The sequence below is a fragment of the Hypanus sabinus genome, chromosome 18 (genome assembly GCF_030144855.1).
Source record: "Hypanus sabinus isolate sHypSab1 chromosome 18, sHypSab1.hap1, whole genome shotgun sequence".
NCBI classification, from domain to species: Eukaryota; Metazoa; Chordata; class Chondrichthyes; order Myliobatiformes; family Dasyatidae; genus Hypanus; species Hypanus sabinus.
Window position 1 is genome coordinate 78,026,139 of NC_082723.1, and position 17,635 is coordinate 78,043,773.

The 17,635-nt window shown below is 42.1% G+C and overlaps 1 long non-coding RNA gene across 1 annotated transcript in view; it reads left to right on the top strand.

Moving 5' to 3' along the window:
• The window catches only part of LOC132377450 (uncharacterized), a 97,036-nt gene that overhangs the window by 52,024 nt on the left and 27,377 nt on the right, over nucleotides 1-17,635 (top strand). The gene's annotated exons all lie outside the window — the stretch shown is intronic.

Sequence of the window (17,635 nt, forward strand, 5' to 3'; positions counted from 1 at the left end):
TTTTACCCAGGGCTGAAATGGCTAGCATGAGAGGGTATAGTTTTAAGGTGCTTGGAAGTGAGTACATAGGAGATGTCAAGGGTAATTTTTTTACGCAGAGAGTGGTGAGTGCGTGGAATGGGCTGCCAGTGGTGGTGGAGGCGGAAACGATAGGGTCTTTTACAAGACTCCTGGATGGATACATGGAGCTTAGAAAATTAGAGGGCTATGGGTAAGCCTAGGTACTGTAGTTCTAAGGTAAGGACATGTTCAGCACAACTTTGTGGCTGAAGGGCCTGTATCGTGCTATAGGTTTTCTATGTTTCTATGTCCCACTTCCCTGGAATCCAAGGATCCAAAAAACTTATGCCCTCCCTCCTACACCAATTGCTTCAACACATATTAAACTGTATAATCTTCCTATTTCTGACCTCACTAGAATGTGCAATCCTGAGATCACAACCCAGGAGGTCCTTAGCACCTAATTCCCTGAACTCACTTTGCAGAACTTTGTCACTCTTCCTACCTTTGTCAGTGGTACCTATATGGACCATGATCTCTGGCGGTTCACCCTCCCACTTAAGAATGCTGAGGACTTGATCCAAAATGTTCTGGACCCTGGTGGCCAGGAGGCAACATATCATACAGGAATCTTTTTCTCATTCCTAGAAGCTCTTTTCTGTTCCCCTAACTACTGAATCCTCTGTCACCACAGTGTGCCTCTTCTTTTCCCCCCACCCCTTCCCTTCTGAGTCAGAGAGTCAGACTCAGTGCCAGAGACCTAACCGCTGTAACTTCCAGCTGCTGGGTCAACCACCCCAACCATATCCAAAGTTATATAACTGTTGTTGAGTGGGATGGTCACAGCGGTACTCTACACTAATTGTTTAACCCATTTTCCCTTCCTGACTGTTACCCAGTTTTCTGCGTCCTGCACCTTGGGTGTAATTCCTCTCTATCTGTCCTATCAATCACCCCCTCATTCTCCCAAATTGATCTGGAGTTCATCCAGTTCAAGTTTCAATTCTTTAATTTGGAGTGTTAGAAGCTGCAGCCAGATACACTTCTCACAGTTGAAGTTGACCAGGACACTGGAGATCTCCCTGCCTTCCCACATCCCACAAGAACATTCCACTGTCCTGTCTGGTATCCTCAAATATATAAATAAGGAAGCACAATAAACTACAGGGGGAGGGGTGGAGAAAAACTCTACCTACAACTCTTCTCTTACTGAAGCCTCGAACAACTAAAACCTAAAAAATCTTCACTCTGTCTCTGACCACTCCAACGATGCCCACTCTGTTTGGCCCTGCCTTACTTTAATTTGTTCTTGCCAATCAATCCAGAACACTGTTTGGCTGCTGATCAAAGTACTAAACTGCAGTGATGGCATGAGAGGGGAATTAGCCAAAGTTGACTGGAAAGGGACATTTCCTAATGCAACCTAATGCAAGGACAACAGAGCAGCAATGGCAAAAAATGAAAAAATCTGCAAAAAATGAGGGAAGTGCAAGACAAACATATTCCGAATAAGAAATTTTCAAAGAAAAGAAGGACACTACTGTGAGGTCAGAGCCAAAGTAAAAGTCAAAGCAAAAGAGAGGGCATACAAGGAAACCAGATCCAGTGGGAAGATAGAGGATTGGGACACTTATAAAAACTTGCAGAAGGAAACTAAGAAGGCCATTAGGAAGGAAAAGATGAAGCTGGTGGCTAATATCAAAGAAGAGGCTTAAAGCTTTTTTAAATATATAAAGGGTAAAAGGGTGGATACAGGACCAATACAAAATTACGCTGGAGATACTGTAATGAGAGATGCAGAGATGGCAGGGGAACTGATTGTATATTTTGCATCAGTCTTCACAGTGGAAGATGTCTGCAGTGTACTGGACATTCAAGAGTGTCAGGGAAATGAAGTTTGTGCAGTGAAAATTATGACTGAGAAGGTGCTTAGGAAGCTTAATGGTTTGAGGCTGGATGAATCTCCTGGACCAGATGGAATGCACCCTTGGGTTCTGAAGGATGTAACTGGAGAGATTGCGGAGGCATTAATGATGATCTTTCATGAATCGATAGATTCTGGCATTGTACTGGATGACTGGAAAATTGCAAGTGTTACTCTGCTATTTAAGAAGGGTGGGAGGCAGCAGAAAGGAAGCTATAGACCTCTTAGCCTGACATCAGTGATTGGAAGTTGTGGAGGCACATGACAAGATAGGCCAAAGTCAGCATGGTTTCCTGAAAGGAAAATCTTGCCTGACTAACCTACTGCAATTCTTTGAGTTAATTACAAGCAGAGTAGACAAAGATGTAGTAGATGTGCTGTACTTGGACTTTCAGAAGGCCTTTGACAAGGTGCCACACATGAGGCTGCTAAACAAGATAAGAGCCCATGGAATTACAGGAAAGTTACCAGCATGGGTGAAGCATGGCTGGTCGGCAGAAAACAGAGAGTGGGAATAAAGGGATCATATTCTGGCTGGCTGTCGGTTACCAGAGGAGTTCCACAGGGGTCAGTGTTGGGACCACTGCTTTTTACGATGTATGACAATGATTTGGACTACAGGATTAATGAATTTGTGGATAAATTTGTCAATAATACAAAGACAGGTGGAGGAGCAGGTAGTGTTAAGGAAACAGAGAGCCTGCAGGGAGACTTAGATGGTTTTGAGGAATGGCCAAAGAAGTGGCAAATGAAATAAAATGTTGGAATATGCACTTTGACGGAAGAAATAAATAGGCAGATTGTTATTTAGATGGGAAGAGAATTCAGAATGCAGAGATGCAAAGGGACTTGGGAGTCCTTGTGCAGGATACCCTAAAGGTTAACTTCCAGGCCGAGTCAGTGGTGAAGAAGGCGAATGCAATGTTGGTATTCATTTCTAGAGGTATAGAATATGAAAGCAGGGATGTGATGTTGAGGCTGTGTAAGGCATTCGTGAGACCACACGGAGCATTGTGTGCAGTTTTGGGCTCCTTATTTTAGGAAGGATATACTGTCATTGGAGAGGATTCAGAGAAGATTCACTAGAATGATTCCAGGAATGAAAGAGTTACTGTATGAGGTATGTCTGGCAGCTTTTGGGCTGTATTCCCTGGAGTTCAGGAGAATTGGGGGGGGGGGGGGGATCGCATAGAAATATTCAGAATGTTAAAAGGCCTGAACAGATTAGATATGGCAAAGTTATTTCCCATGGTAGGGGATTCTAGGACAAGAGGGCATGACTTCAGGATTGAAGACCGTCCATTTAGAACGGAGATGTGGAGAAATTACTTTAATCAGAGGGTGGTAAATCTGTGGAATTTGCTGCCACTAGCAAGTCAAAGGGTGTATTTAAGGCTGAGATAGATAGGTTCTTGATTAGCCAGGGCATCAAAGGATATGGGGAGTGGGGATGACTGGAAGAATTGGATCAGCCCATGATTGAATGGCAGAGCAGACTCAATGGGCCAAATGGCCTACTTCTGTTCCTAGGTCTTATAGTCTTATGAAGTCGCTGCCTTTTGTACTCAATCGGCAAACCTGAGTGAACTACTTCTCAATCCAACTTCTGATGGGCACTTCTCAAAGCCCACAAAAGTAGTGTATAAAGCCCAGTCCATCATATGTAAAGCCTTTCCCACCACTAATCAGATCAACATGGAGCATGTTGTAGGAGAGCAGCTCCCATCATCAGGGACCCCCACCATGCTCTTTTCTCACTACTGCTATCAGAAAAGTGGTACAGGAGACTCAGGACTCACACTAGCAGGTTCAGGAACAGGTACTACCCATCAAACATCAGGCTCTTGAACCAGAGGGGATAACTTTACTGAACTCCACTCACCCTATCACTGAACTGTTCCCACAACCTATGGGCTCATTTCAATGACTCTTATCTCCTGTTCTCTATACTTATTACTTGTTTTTTTTTATTTGTACAGTTTGTTTTCTTTGCACATTGGTTGCTTGTCCTGTTGGGTCCGGTCTGTCACTGGGTTTTTGGATATGTGAATGCCCACAGGAAAACGGATCTCAGGGATGTATATGGTGACATACATATAGTTGGATAATAAATTTACTTTATAGTATTTACTTTGAACAACTGCGGAGAACTCAGCAGGTCAGGTAGCACGTATGCAGGGGAATAAATAAAGTTTCATGCTGAGATCCTTATCAGGGCCTCAGCTGACTCCTCCATAGATATAGCCTGATCTGCTGAGTTCCTCCAGAATTTTGTATGTTGCTCTGGATTTCCAGCATCTGAAGAATCTCATGTGGTTATGAAAACAACTGGTAGATCAGTGTTTATTTTCTGATCCTTTTGGTTCTTCTGGAAGTCAGGAATGATGAGCACTGTCAACCCTAACCCTATACCTCCTCTGGACCTATTGCACCTATTTATACACCAGCCAGTTCAAACAGGGGAGTTACTGTATACTTGTTCCGAGTGTGGGACACATTTCATTTAGTTGATCCACCATGTGAAATAGGCAAGTTCACAATAAATAGAGGCCTGAGTAACCAAAGAAATTTATTTGGTCATCCAACCTGCTGGAGCACCATCAAGGTGGCTGGATCCAGGTGCAAAATCCCAATCGATTGTTAATGTCAGATTCTGCATTTCCTCAAGCTGTTCATCACACTCAGAACTGAATCCTGGTCACTGAGTACTGAAGAGGCCTGTCAGCTGATGTCAGCCTTAAATTAGACTGGAGATTAGTATCGTGAATCTGTGACAAATAAATCAGTCCTATTTCAAATGCTGTTAGATAAGGGGTTTACTATCTCTGTCACAAGCCTAATGTGCAGTGGAGAGGCTGCTCACTCCAGCTGTTCCCTGCTTTACATGCATCCCTCCTGCTCACCTCTTTTTCTCCCTATGATGACAGGTTGCAAGTAGTCACCTCCCTGTGGGTGAAGAGTGTACTTTGAATGACTTTCTGCAGACTGAAGAAGTTGATGAGCTAACTGTAGTTTTGTCCCAAATATTTCTCATTCCTCAGGATTCTGGGCTAAAGAAGGATGTCATGGGTGGCTAAACACCTTCTTCCTTGCTCTTTTCCATTTTGGGGTAACTTTCACTGATTTCAAAGCACTGTGCCTCAGACTGCAGGGTTATTCAAATTCACAGCTTTCTGTTGTTATGAGTGCTGAACAGACCTGATGGAAATGGGGTGCAGAGGTAACCACTCCCCCCCCCCCAAGAACTATGAACTATTGCTGTTGCTATGCTGCTAATGAGAGAGAGAGATGAAGCACAGAGGCAGGAACATCTGCTACAGATAAGAGAGAGACACAGTTGATTTATGTATTTTGGCTCTTCCTGGATTGTTTACCTTTCGCTACAAGGACATTACTTTGCTTGTTAACATTCCTAAGGAGACAGCAGGAGTGGCCTGATTTGATGGACATGGTCATTTTGAGTTGATGGATGGCTGATAACCCGTCAGTGGGGATAAAAGACAGGTGTGGGGAGACACTCCTCAGACACACCAGTGGACATTGACCGAGTGTTGTGCACCCACAGGAAGGTGAGGGCTTCAAGGACCGAATCAGGAGATCAGTCAACAAAGTTCACAGTGTGATGGTAGGGCCGGTGGGGACTTGTGTGTGTGTCCACTCATGCCAGAGTGACGAGTCCACCACAGAAGAACGGTCTAACCAAGAACAGAGGGATCATAACCGAATAACAACAACGGTACGATGGAATCAGAATACAACAGAAAGTTTGCTGGCTGCAGCTGCTCAATCTCTTGCTCACTCTCTCTCTCTCCAACAAATTACAATACAACAACCACAACTACCTCAGCACACATGAACTGAACTGAACTCTATATTCTCTTATGACAATTCATTTACCCCAGACATTGATAGAGCTTGTTTATTATTATTGATTATTATCCCTACACTTCTATGTTTATTATTGCTAACCTGTTTTATATGTATATTTGCATTTTTGATACTGTATTGTGTAGTTTACTAATAAACACCTTTAGTTTTCGATACCACCAAACTCCAACAGATTCTTCTATTTCTGCTGGTTTTTAAACACAGTTACAGGGTACGTAACACTGTGAAAGTATGAGAGCAGAATGTTAGGTAAATCTTCTCTGGAGCAGGGTCATAAATCAAAGGGGAGCCAGCATGAGCCCAAGCTTTTAGGCTCCACAAAGAGGTGGAGGCCAGAGCCTACAGGGAGGAAGAGGAGGGAATCAGACCAGGAGGATATGGCTACAAATGAAAGATCATCAACATTTGGAAACTGACTGGAAAAAAAAGTTGTTTCTGTAAAATGCTGGAATATCGCAGCAGGTCAGGCAATATCTATGGAGAGGAATAAACAGTCAATGTATTAGGCCAAAAGCCTTCACCATATGTATTCCTCTGTTTAAATGCTGCCTGACCTGCTGAGTTCCCCTGACACTCTATCTGTATTACTCTCTGCTTCAGCATCTGCAGAATCTCTTGTGTTTTAAATCTCCAGTTGTAAGTAGTTGCACTTTAACATTTGACTCATGGAATGCCTGTTGATATTCAATACATTGTTTATGGGACTTTGCTGCATTAAAGTACTGTAGTTGCTGAAATTTCTACAAAAGAATTTTTTTTAGTATGGAACAGGTGCTTGCAGTGCTTTCCCCACCAGTCCCTAAGGTGTGTTTGGAAGCACAGGCAGAGAAAATGGGAGCAGATGGATCTCTCAGACACTGCTAGGTTCCAGCTAGGAACGTGGAACAAAAGCATAGTTCCGAGTTGAAAGAGTCTGCCTTCCAGACAATGAAAATGCCAGTCAGTGCTGCAATGAAAAAAAAGAACAAAATCTTCCATCAGTTTTAGTTCTGTCATCTCAGCTCCTGGCAGACCAGTTAGTTCACACTGGGGAGAGGTTTGCTCATTTGCTCAGTCTGTGGAAAGGGGTTCACTCGGTCATCACAACTGAAGGTACATCAGCGAGTTCACACTGGAGAGAGGCTGCTCAGAATATGGGAAAGGATTCACTCAATCATCCCACCTACTAGTACACCAGTTAGTTCACAGTGGGGAGATGCCTTTCATGTGCTCTGAATGTGGGAAGGGATTTACTCGCTCATGCGATCTACAGTCACACCAGGGAGTTCACACTGAGGAGAGGCCGTTCACCTGCTCAGACTGTGGGTAGGGATTCACTAGGTTAAGCAACCTATGGACACACCAATATGTTCACACTAGGGAGAAGCCGTTCATCTGCTCAGACTGTGGGAAGGGATTCACTCACTCATCCAGACTTGTGACACACTATCAAGTTCACACAAGGGAAAAGAATTAAATAAGCTACATGCTGGATATTTAACCTTCACGGTTACTGAATCCACAGGCAAGTTCAAAAGTGAGCGTTGGTGTTCATCTCTAATGCTGCTGTTCCTCACACCCAGTTCTGCACCCTGGTCACTGGACGTGGGAGAATATTTTTCTGCTTATGTTCACCTTTAACGGGACTGGACAGGTTTCCTTTTAAATTCCTGCATGACTTTCTGCAGATTTAAGAAGAGGCAAGATAGCTAAATTTATGTTTTACATGTTCTGCGTCCTGAAATTTCTGGGCGAGGAAGAGTGACATTGGTAGTTCACCTCCTTATTCCCTGCTCATTTCAACTGCTATGTGTCATTTTCACCAAAGAGCTGTATCTCACGCAGGTCAGTTGTTACAGTACACCATTGTCCTTGAAAGTCTGAAAGTAGAATGGAGAACTATGAGTTGGATGTACAGTAGAACAGAATCAGAAAACAGAGACAGGTCGGCTCAGGGGAGAATTTGGGGCTCTGGACAGAAATACCGGTAAGAGCAGATGCTGATGAACAGGTTAACAGATCGGGTGCGTGGCAACGAATGGCAGAGTAGCAACATTTGGAAGTTGATTGATGAAAAAAGTATTAGTTTGACTTTGACTTTCGACACACAGTGTCTGTTGACATTGAGTATATTGCTTGTGCAATCATTGTCAACCGAGTTCTCATAAAAATACTGACTACATGATACTATTTGGCTTGTAAACACTTTGAATGGCACTGTTGTTACCCAGAAATCTGTGAGCTTCAGAATGTACTATCACTGCCAATCGAGTGCACATGCACCAGGAGTCTGTTTGATCTGACTGCTTAATTGTCATTTTATTTGCAGTTTAACAATTATCTGCTTGTATTTAAGTATTCTTTGTGCATATCACAGTTTAATATGCATCTAGTGGCTATATAAAGTATAAATTCTGGAGTTTCTTTGTTCTTCAATTAAATGAGTGAGTTTTTCTCATTGGTTGATTTTTACTGCAGAATGACTACCTTTTAATTGGATTATTGTTATCTATAGATTTCAGTGGAATTTCTCTTACAGAAGTAGCTGTTTTATACTAGGCACCAACTTTAGCTTCTACCAGAAACACAATCTGGTAGAGCATCAAAAAGTTAAATTTGTACAAGCAGTGGAGCACAGATAAAAAGCTAATAGATCAGTGCAAGCTAGCAGAGCATGGGGAGGGGAGAGAATTAAATTTTGGTTGCAGGACAACTTATTAAAATCTGTGAAAATTTTGAGATCTCTGTCAAAGTATGAATCAAAACAATGGGCAAATTGTGAAACATTCCATGTTGATAAGTGTTTTGAAATATACCATCAATATTGAATCTAATGAAACATGGCTCCTAGATGATATTGTAAAAGCCTGGGAGAAGAGGCAAGGCTGCTACGATTTAGAGAAAAGACCGTGTGGTCGGTTTGATCGAATGTGCGAGAGATTAAAAGAGTTAATGCAATAAGTAAAGTCCTTTACTGCTCAAAAGAATCACGAAATTTGCAATAAATTACTAAAACTGTATGATAGACAGTAAAAATTGTAAAGAGAAAACCCAGGCATATCCAGCATCTGCAGAAAATCTTGTGTCTTTAATTCAATTGATGTGTGTTCCTTGGGGCTCAGAAACAAACTCAAACAATGTCGGAAAGCACAGGCATGACTTACTGTGGGTATTCCTATTAGTGAGGGTGCTCCTCCCAGGGAAGCTCCTACTTCTCAAACTCCATCCAGGGAAACATATACTCTACGCAGTGTACCTCTCAAACCCTGTAGAATTACAGCCTCCCATTCCAATTCTACTTCCCATTCCCATAAATCAATCAATGGCTTTCCCCATTTGCTGCAACGAGGCCACACTCAGGTTGTAGGAACAACACCTTATATTTCTTCTGGGTAGCCTCCAACCTGATAGCATGAATATCGATTCTCGAACTTCTGGTAATTGCCATACCCCTCTCCTTCACCATTCCCCATTCCCATTTCCCTCTCTCACTTTATCTCCCGACCTGCCCATCCATTCCCTCGGGTGCTCCAACCCCTTCCCTTTCTTCCATGGCATTCTACCCTTTCCTATCAGAATCCCCCTTCTCCCTTTTTCTCTTTCACCAGTCAACTTACCAGCTCTTTACTTCACCCTTTCCCATCTTCCAGTTTCACCTATCATCTATTTGGAAATGGTTTTTGGTTGGTACCACTGGTGGCTGAATGTCATCCCTAGCTGGCTTTTACAGTTGATGACCAACAATATCAGTGGATGAGGCTACCAAAGGGAGTTCACAATAGTCCTGCTTTCTACCACATAGCCTTGAGATAAAATCCTAGGGATTTTCTATACTCAACTATCACACAATATGTGAATGATACATTGATTGCCTCCAAGACCACAGATCATCATGAACGTAGATGTACTCTGTTTGCTTGATTGTCTAGCCTTCGACACAAAGCAATTTGGACAAGGCACAATTGCAACAAGAGGAAGTGATTTACTTGGGATATAAAATTTCCCAAGGAAAATGAAATATCACTGAAGATTGTTTAAAGGTCATTATATCAGCAAAACCACCTACAACAGTCCAGCAACTTTGATTATTTCTGGGTTTGTGCAACTATAACAAATTGGTATGCTGAAATTGCTCAACCCCTCACTAGTCTGCTGAAAGGCAGCAAACACTTCAACGATTCTGTGACTCTAAATGAAGAACAGGTGGAAGGTTTTCAAACTCTTAAGGCAATACTAAGTATTGCACTTACATTGTGAATCCCTGATATAGGAAGATCCCGTATGTTGATGAGAATTGTGGTAACATAACGGCAGTTTTAACTCAAGAACATGGAGGTCACTAGGCTCCTCTGCCAAATTGGACAATGTAACCTACTTGGCAGTCATAGCTGTTGCAAGCACTGTGCTGGATCAGACTTTAAATATTTGACGTCTGCATTCAATGCATACTCAATGCATTCAATGTACAAGGCCTCTCAAGTGACATCCGCTTGGTGGTCCAAGTATCCACTGTTGTTGAAGCACCTAATATCACCATTCAATGAGCAAGTGTAGCTGCACTGTTGCCAGTGAATATGGAAGACCATGATGATTATAACTGTGCAAGAACAAATTACCATAAAGTAGTGCCTTAGTTGAACCCAGATCTGATTTAGTACTCTGATAGGTCCTCAACCATTGAAGGATGAATTCAAATGCCTGGTTGGGCTGTTTCCCAGCAAATGAAGTGCGGGCCACAGGAACATAGCTCCTGGTACTTCTGCATAACAGGCAGAACTGAAAGCTGTGATTGAAACCTATAAGCTAGCAGAAGGAAGATCAGCTAATATTTACATGGATTCTTGATATGCTTTTGGAGTCATTCATGATTTTAGAAAATTATGGTGACAAAGAGGATTCCTCATAGCCCTGGGAACTCCAGTCAAGAATGACAACTAGAACAAGAATTTATGAAAGTCATACAAGCATCAGAGGTTTCAAAATAACCAAAATGGAAAGTTGTGGAAATGCATTTGCAGACAAAACTGCAAAAAAGGACAGGAAGGAAAGGAACAAAGGAAGTAGGAGAAAATCTGATAACTGAAACTATGGAAACCAAGTTAAACTCTGTATCACAGCTGAACTTACAAGATATTTGAGAAATCCATAATCAATGTTCAGACCAAGAGAAGTGGTCCTGGATGGAAAATGATAGGTTGTTAAATGACGATGGAGGATGGGGATATGACACTAGTGGCCCCAGCTGAACAGCTTCCTTGTCTGGTATTGCTGATACACTCCCCTGGACACATTGAAGAACAAAGATGATTGACAGATTCTCTCGATGGTAATTGAATCCAAAGATCAGGATGTAAGCTCAACAAACTGTTGAGAGATGCATGACATGCTGGAAAATCCTGGATCAGTGCAAAAAAACTACCTCAGCTAAGTGTTCCTGCCCCGATTGCTCTTTTTACATCTTCAAGTGGACTACATTCCTTTACTGAAGTGTCAAGGATATTCAGTTGTGTGGCAATAGTGGCAAGAAAAGCTACACACAACCAAAACTCTGATAAAGGAGTATATTCCTAAGCAGGGATTGCCATTACACATCGACTCTGACCAAGGAACTCATTTCACAGGAAATATTCATCAAGAACTTCATCCACTGATGAAGATTAAATGGTCTTTTCATTTTCCACATCATCCAGAGTCATGTTCACAAGTTGAAAGAATGAATAGCATCAAAGAATGGCTGACTAAGTATCTCGAGGAAGGCATACCATAGTCTACAGCTCTTCGTTTTGGTCTTACGTAGCACCAGAGCAATTCCAAACATGAAAACTAAACTGAGTCCATCTTAAGTGGTGTCACTATAAGGAGCTCTTGATCTCACATTATTACAGATAGTATAGTTGACCATTGTATGAAATTAATCTGAATTGTTCAGTCTATTTATCAACATGCTACTGAAGCTTGGTGTGGTCTATCAGGAGGAAATATATTGAATCCTGGTGAATGGGTCCCGGTTAAAAAACCTCATAAGAAATCACTACCAGCTCGATCAGAAGGTCCTTACCAAGTACTATTAATTCAGCAGTCAATGTAGAAGGTGAAAAGAAGTGGATACAAACCAGATTCTGCCAGCAACCTAAAGTGACACCAGATGAAGACAAGTGCTGTGGGAAGTCTTTAAGCAGGAATGTAATTAGTGGACATTATGAATTTTAGTTTGATGTCTGTTGTTATTATTTGTTGAACTATTTCCCTTACTTATGATGTGCCTGTTGAAATGACTCACAATGTATGCCTACAGGTATCACACAGAAATGCAGAAGCTGTTAATGATTTGGACTGTTGGATGTGTTAATACATGTATCAATAGCTCAATGTTAGGCATTCCTGCAGATTCAGAACAGGCGTTTCTTTAAACATTCCAGTGATGCTGATGTAGGTACTTTACCTGTGGTTCATTAATCTAATGAGGAACATGAGTACACCGTGGTCATACACCCCATTTATAGTCTCAGACTGAATCATTTGAATCACTAAAACCCCAAGGCATTCTACAAGTGTGTGAAGAGCAAGAAGACAAGATATGAGAGAATAGGACCAATCAAGTGTGACAGTGGAAAAGTGTGTATGGAACTGGAGGAGATAGCAGAGGTACTTATTGAATACGTTGCTTCAGTATTCACCATGGAAAAGGACCTTGGCGATAGGACAGATGACTTACAGCAGACTGAAAAGCTTGAGTATATAGACATTAAGAAAGGGGATGTGCAGGAGCTTTGGGAAAGCATCAAGTTGGATAGGTCACAGGAACCAGACAAGATACACCCCAGGCTACTGAGGGTGACGAGGGAGGAGATTGCTGATCCTCTGGCAATGATCTTAGCATCATCAGTAGCAATGGAAGAGGTGCCGGAGGATTGGAGGGTTGCAGATGTTGTCCCTTTATTTAAGAAAGGGAGTCGAGATAGCCTTGGAAACTATAGACTTACTTCAGTGGTTGGTAGGATGATGGAGAAGATCTTGAGAGGCAGGATTTATGATCATTTGGCATAATGTTTTATGTTTGGCAACATTGGAGAGGCTTAATATGATTAGGAATAGTCAGCATGCATTTGTCAAAGGCAGGTCGTGCCTTACGAGCCTGATTTAATTTTTTGAGGATGTGATTAAACATATTGATGAAGGTAAAGCAGTAGATGTCGATATGGATTTCAGGAAGGCATTTTATAAGGTACCCCATGCAAGGCTTATTGAGAAAGTAAAGAGGCATGGGATCCAAGGGGACCTTTCTTTGTGGATCCAAAATTGGATTGCCCATGGAAGGCAAAGAGTGGTTGTAGGCGGGTCATATTCTGCATGGAGGTTGGTGACCAGTGGTGTGCCTCAGGTTATGTTCTGGGACTCATTCTCTTCATGAGTTTTATAAATGACCTAGATGAGGAGAAAGAGGGATGGGTTAGTAAATTTGCTGATGACACAAAAGCTGGTGGTATTGTGGATGGTGTGGAGGGCTGTCAGAGGTTACAGTGGGACATCAATAGGATGCAAAACTGGGCTGAGAAGCGGCAGATGGAGTTCAACCCAGATAAGTGTGAGGTGATTCATTTTGGTAGGTCAAATATGATGGCAGAATATAGTATTAAATGGTAAGACACTTGGCAGTGTGGAGGATCAGAGGGATCTTGGGGTCCAAGTCCATAGTACATTCAAAGCTGCTGTGCAGGTTAAGGAGGCATATGATGCATTGGCCTTCATCAACCATGGAATTGAATTTAGGAGCCGGGAAGTAAATTTGCAGCTATATAGGAGTGTGGTCAGACTCTACTTGGAGTACTGTGCTCAGTTTTGGTAATCTCACTATAGGATGTGAGAACTATAGAAAAGGTGCAGAGATTTACAAGGATTTTGCCTGTATTGGGGAGCATGCCTTAAGAGAATAGGTTGAGTGAACTCGGCCTTTTCACCTTGAAGCGACAGAGAGGTGACCTGATCGAGGTGTATAAGATGATGAGAGGCACTGATCGTGTGGATAGTCAGAGGCTTTTTCCCAGGGCTGAAGTGGCTAACACCAGAGGGCACAATTTTAAGGTGCTTGGAAGTAGGTCCAGAGGAGATGTCAGGGGTAAGTATTTTTATGCAGAGGGAAGTGAGTGCATTGAATGAATTGCAGCAAAGGTGGTGGAGGCGGATATGATAGGGTCCTTTAAGAGACTCCTGGATAGGTACATGCAGCTTAGAAAAATAAAGGGCTATGTGTAACCCTAGGTAATTTCTCAAGTGGACCATTGTGGGCCAAAGGGCCTGTATTGTGCTGTAGTGTTTCTATGTTTCTACTTATGTGATACCATCAACATGATTTGAGAAACAACACAAGTGACCCTTTTCATATTTAAGCCCAAGACATAACCAGATGGCAAACTTGTTTAACCTTATGCATTTACCATAGAAGCTGGTTTTTGTTTGAGTTCAGAAGGTACCATTCTTAGGGCACAGCTTATGTAATCATACTCTACATTGCCCTAAATGGAGTAACAATTGTGGAATTTCTATTGAGAACCAGAAAAACATCACTCTTATGGGTGTACCTGTGATATGATCAGAAATAGTCTAAGTTCATGGAACAACACTTAATTGCTGTGTGGAAGCAGTGCCTACGCATCTCTCATGTAATTGGTTGGGATTTTGTTCCATAGGGTATGTTTTCCCTGCCATGAGGTGCACACATGCCTTACCTGCACCTCCTGATTCTAGACATAAACAAGGCATTTCAGAACGCTTTGCAGCTACAGGTAGCCCCCATTTTTCGAACGTTTGCTTTACAACAGCTCGCTGTTACAAAAGACCTACATTACTGTTTTCGCTAACCAAAGAGGATTTTCACTTTTACGAAAAAAAGACGCCGGCTTTATACACGTGTTTACCCTGAGAAAGATTACCGTGACCATGAAGCCTTGTGTGGGTAGTTGTGTGTGCATGCGTGTACGCGCAGATTTTTTTTCTCCAAGTCGATTTTGGCTCGCTGTCTTCCCATTTCTGATAAGTGAAACTACACCGTAATACAATATTTCTACTTTATATAGGCTGTGTACTTATCATATAATACCTGCTTTTACTATATGTTAGTGTTATTTTAGGCTTTTATGTGTTATTTGGTATTTTTTTGGGTCTGGGAACGCTCAAAAATTTCTCCCATATAAATTAATGGTAATTGCTTGTTCACTTTACGACATTCCGACTTACAAAGGGTTTCATAGGAAGGCTGTACCTTCAGATAGTGGGGGAAACCTGTATTGTATTTCCATTCTGTGGTGTTGTAAGGAGTACAAGAGAAATTATAAAAAATTCCCAAGCATCGAACAAGGTGAGCAGTGACACTGTTGATACGTTGAACAAGGTCACAACAGAAATGATTGCGATGCACAAAATGGTTCTTCAGAATTGTATGGCATTAGATACATGGGTTAGCAGTTAAGACTATAAGATATAGGAGCTGAATTAGGCCATTTGGCCCATCACAACTGCTCTGCCTTTTAATTATTTAACAATTACATCATAGAATCAGGCCACCTCAGCCCTTCTAGTCTGTGCTGAATGCTTACTCTCACCCTGTCCCACCGACCTGCACTCAGCCCATAACCCTCCATTCCTCTCCTGTCCATATACCTATCCAATTTTACTTTAAATGACAATATCAAACCTGCCTCTAACACTTCTACTGGAAGCTCGTTCCACACAGCTACCACTCTCTTGAGTAAACAAGTTCCCCCTCATGTTACCCCTAAACTTTTGCCCCTTAACTCTCATCTCGTCCTCTTGTTTGAATCTCCCCTACTCTCAATGGAAAAGCCTATCCACATCAACTCTATCTATCCCCTCATAATTTTAAATACCCCTATCAAATCCCCCCTCAACCTACACTCCAAAGACTAAAGACCTAACTTGTTCAACCTTTCTCTGTAACTTAGGTGCTGAAACCCAGGTAACGTTCTAGTAAATCTTCTCTGTACTCTCTCTATTTTGTTGACATCTTTCCTATAATTTGGTGACCAGAACTATACACAATACTCCAAATCTGACCTTACCAATGCCTTGTACAATTTTAACATTATATCCCAACTCCTATACTCAATGCTCTGATTTAAAAAGGCCAGCATACCAAAAGCTTTCTTCACCACCCTATCCACATGAGATTCCACCTTCAGGGAACCATTATTCCTAGATCACTCTGTTCTACTGCATTTTTCAATGCCCTACCATTTACCATGTATGTCCCATTATGTCTCCTGACTCTTAGGAGTGACTATCTCCCTGTGACTCCTGTTTATTTCTGCCTCCCAAATGATCCCAAGTTCATCCAGCTCCAGCTCCCTAACACAGTTTGTCAGGAGCTGCAGCTGGATGCACCTTTTGTGGGTGTAGTCATCAAGGACAATTGTGCTCACCCTGACTTCCCACATACTGAAGAGCACTCAACTGCCCTAACTGCTGCCTCCATTACCCACTCCTAAGGTAATTAAATTAATTAAAGGCACTTTCCTGGCCTTACCTCACTTGGAGTGAAGCTCATCCTCAGCCTCGAGCCAAAGCCTTCCTAATCTGTCTCCCACTACTCCGTCGCCTGCTCCACTAATCTTTATGACTGATTCATTTTCCCTCTTGACCCCAATCTCCCACCTTCTCATGATATCCTTTCATGTCCTGAAAAATCAAGAATAGATCAACCTTTGCCTCAAATATACCCAATGAGTCGGCCATCACAGCTGCCTGTGGCAACAAATTCCACAGATTCTCTGCTCTCTGATTGAAGAAATTCCTTCTCACCTGTTCTCAAAAGATACCCTCTGTGTCCCCTGATCTTAGACTCTCCCACCATAGAAAACATCCTCTCCACATCCACTCTATCAAGGTCTTTCAACATTAAATAGATTTCAATATGGTCATCCCTTGCTCTTCTGAATCTGAGACCTGTAATCATTATCGTGAATCTCCTTTGTTAATGTCAAAACATCCTTTCTTAGATAAGGGGTCCAAACATGCTCACAATACTTTGGGAAATCCTACACAGGGACCCCCATTTTTTGAAATTTCTCACCAATGAGAAAAGTCTACCCTTTTAGTTATTTTACCAGAGCATGACCATATTCCCAACTCTGTATTCCAACTGCCTCTTATTTGCCCATTGTCTTAATCGAAGTCCTTTTATAGTCTCTCTACTTCCTCGTAACTACCTGTCCCTCCACCTATCTTTTTAAATCTGCCAAGTTTGCCACAAAGCCATCAATTCCATCTTTCAAGTTATTGACATATAACATTAAAAAAAAGCCGGTTTCAACACAGACCCCTCCTGAAACACTACTACTTACCGGAGCCAACCAAAATGCAGATCACTGACAGAATATGACCCGTCTACAACCAGTCTTTGACTTCTATGGGCAAGCCAATTCTGGATCCACAAAGCAAGGTCCCCTTGGATCCCATGCCTCCTCACTTTCTCAATAAGTCTTGCATGGGGTACCTTATCAATTGCCTTCCTGAAATCCATATAGACTACATCTACTGCTCTACCTTCATCAATGTGTTTAGTCACATCCTCAAAAAATACAATCAGGCTTGTAAGGCATGACCTGCCTTTAACAAAGCCATGTTGACTATTCCTAATCCTATAATGCCTCCCCAACTGTTCATAAATCCTGCCTCTCAGGATTTTTCCATCAATTTACCAACCACTGAAGTACTGAAGACTTACTGGTCTATAGTTTCCTGGTCTATCTCTGCTCCCTTTCTTGAACAAGGGAACAACATCTGCAACTTGAGAACCTCTTCATTGATCATTACCAGAGGGTCAGCAAT